The sequence below is a fragment of the Palaemon carinicauda genome, chromosome 27 (genome assembly GCF_036898095.1).
Source record: "Palaemon carinicauda isolate YSFRI2023 chromosome 27, ASM3689809v2, whole genome shotgun sequence".
Classification (NCBI taxonomy): domain Eukaryota; kingdom Metazoa; phylum Arthropoda; class Malacostraca; order Decapoda; family Palaemonidae; genus Palaemon; species Palaemon carinicauda.
In genome coordinates this window covers 71,385,338-71,388,273 of record NC_090751.1, presented here as the reverse complement: position 1 = coordinate 71,388,273, position 2,936 = coordinate 71,385,338, and positions in this window count along the sequence as shown.

Here is a 2,936-nt window from a genome sequence, read left to right as displayed (position 1 = left end):
CAAGTATATCGTCCACATATCATACACAGAAGGGGAGGTCCACTAAGATGCTGTCCATAAGATGTTGAAAAATGTACCTAGCATTACAAAGGCCAAAGCAGGAGTAATTGAAGGTGTATGTACCAAAGGGGGTGGTAATGGCAGTCTTGGGGATGTCTTTTGGGTTAATGGGCACCTGATAATACCCCTTCAGGAGGTTGAGTGTGGTGAAAACCTTCGCTTTGTGCAAGTAGGTGGTCACGTCGGTGATGTTTGGGAGGAGAGTAGTGATCCGGTTCTGTCTGCATGTTCAGGCACCTGTAATTCCCACAAGGACGCCGAGAGCCATCTTTCTTCAAGACAATGTATAAGGGTGACGACCTTGGACTTGAGGCCTTTTGGCAAAGGCCCATTTCTTCCATTTCAGTGAACGTTTGTTTAGGGGCTGCCAAACTATCCGGTGCATGACGTCTGAATCTGGCAAACACTGGGGGCCCCGTCGTTTTGATATGGGGCTGAATACCATGTTTCGTGGGAACCGTGGGCGTTTAACAAAGTTCTGGATGGAAAACGTGCGGGTAGGATGTGAGGAGAAGGGCATAGGCATTAGTGGGTGCACTGATGCAGAGAGTGAGAACAGAGGGGATGGGTTGGAGAGACGTTGAAGATTACAAATCTGCATTGACTAACCCTCGGTGAGCTACAATGACCAGGAGGAGGAAGTGTGAGTGGGAATCCGCACTGAGGATTGGCAATGTGATGTCAGCAATGAGAAACTTCCAAACATATGTGGCACTTCGAAACAATAATGTAAGGGTTTTGTAACCGAGGATGGGTATCGCCAATCCGTAGGCAGCTACCAGGCCGATGTCGGCAGATATAAACCTACTACGTCATGTCCTGGAGAGTGGTTTTGGCAGAAGAGAATGGCAAGCACCTGTGTCTACCGAAAATCGCACGCCCGTACTGCAACCTATGGCCCAATTACACGTTTTATTGCCACTGACAACCATTAGCACATTTTTTCACTGCAGCCCTAAATTTCGAATGGTAGTATCATAACTGCTGCCGATGGGTGTCAATAATAGGCTGGAGTGGTCTGTACTTGGAGCGTAAACGAGGGATGGTATATGTAGGCATTGGGCGTCTTTGTCTCTGCTCCGGCACATCACGGGGTGAGCGTCTGTTTTACTGAGGTCTGGAAGGTGGTGAATTGGCTGTCCATAATGGCTTCGACTTTGGTCATCAGGTTATTCATGGGCAAAATATCAACATCGAGGATGGCAGCACGTACAGCTTCGGGTAGGAGCCATACCCAAAGGTCATGAAGTAGATTCACTTCATGAGGAGAGCCGTTAGTGGCAGGTTTTATGCGAGCAATACTGGTCACATCCCTGAGGGCTAGCTAAATCTTTTTGTCCCCCAACGGTTGTTGAGAGGAATGAAAAAGTTTCGCTGTGCGGCCGGCTGGTTTCGGTGAATACTACTCCAGGAGGTATGATTTGAGGTCTTCATATGTTATGGGGTGTCTCCTTGTTCGCACAGCCAATCGGAGATTTCCGGGAAGGTGTTCCGAGGATGGATGTATGATTATAATCTGCATTGTTGCTTGACCGAGTCATGACATTTATACAAAGCTGGACTTTAGCTCGCTGAAACCAGGCAAACGCTTCTCCACTTTTGAAGGGTGGTAGTTTCATTGAGGCGGCGTGTCCCGAAGAGAGTGGTTCATTGGGTGGCATCCTTAAATGGTAGGGCACAGCAGTGAGGGGGACAAGTAGGATAGAGTGAATACTCCGCTGGTTTCCAATGTGGTAACTGAGAGACGATGTAAATGCAACTAACTTTATTTCAACAGACAACGAGCTTTTATAATAACAGTTTCAGTGAAAGAAGGTCACACAAACTCCAACAGATTGATACAAGCAGATACAGGCATAAACAGGAGAGTGATAACGACAATATACAAAAAAAGAAAAAGAAAATACTGTCACAGTGTATGAGCGTGTGTGATACATGTGTGGTACAACGGTCTATGGTTATTATGTTGGCTCCTGTTCTCAATCTTCGTATGCGTATTCTATTCTTATCATTATTTTCCTTTGCCAACAAACTTTGACCTTGGAATTTTTGGCATTATCAAAGGTAGATCTCAGAAATGTGTAACACAATAGAAGTATGAATTATAAACGAAGTCTTCAGAACACCAGCTCAGCCACTGTAATGACTCTCTAACTTCGTCACACAAAGAGAAATAATAATTGAATCAAGTTTCCACATATTTTCTACAGAGCCATAAATGTTTTCTATCGAATTTCTACAAAAGGGAAAAAGAAGCTATTTTTTTTTTTAAGTTTCGTAAGAGAAAATAAATGAGGTGAGAAGTTACCAGATGAGTGTTTCAGCAATCATGAAGTGCTCTCCGAATATTATTATTGTTATTATTGACAGTATCGTTAACGAATCTATATCTTAGAGCAAATCTGTAAAATTTAAGAAGAGCTTATCTGAAACACCAAAATGCTGTAAAGCCTGTCATAAATGTTGGAAATGTGTCTTCGGTTAGTCTGGTAATAAGATGAAGCATGGTAGGCTGGTATTTTTCAAAGAGAATTTATTATTACTATCTCACTTTATCCCTGTTGTTCAAAGTTTCATATCAACGTCAAGGTTATTATTTGATACAAATCACCAGCAACCGATGTTTTACTTTCCTGGTGTTCTTTGTTGTTACAATGTAAAAGTATCAAAATGAATCGGCAGAACTATACTTTTTTTACACTGTGAAGATGAAATACTTAGGGATTCCCGGAAAGATTCAAACGTTGAGTGGGTCAAGTCTGGTGAATAGGTTGCAAATGGATGTGAATAAAGAGCGATAATCACAAGTCAGTCTGTGCAGAAACCTCATTCAACCTAAAACATAGATTAGCATATTTGAGATATTGAGAAAATGT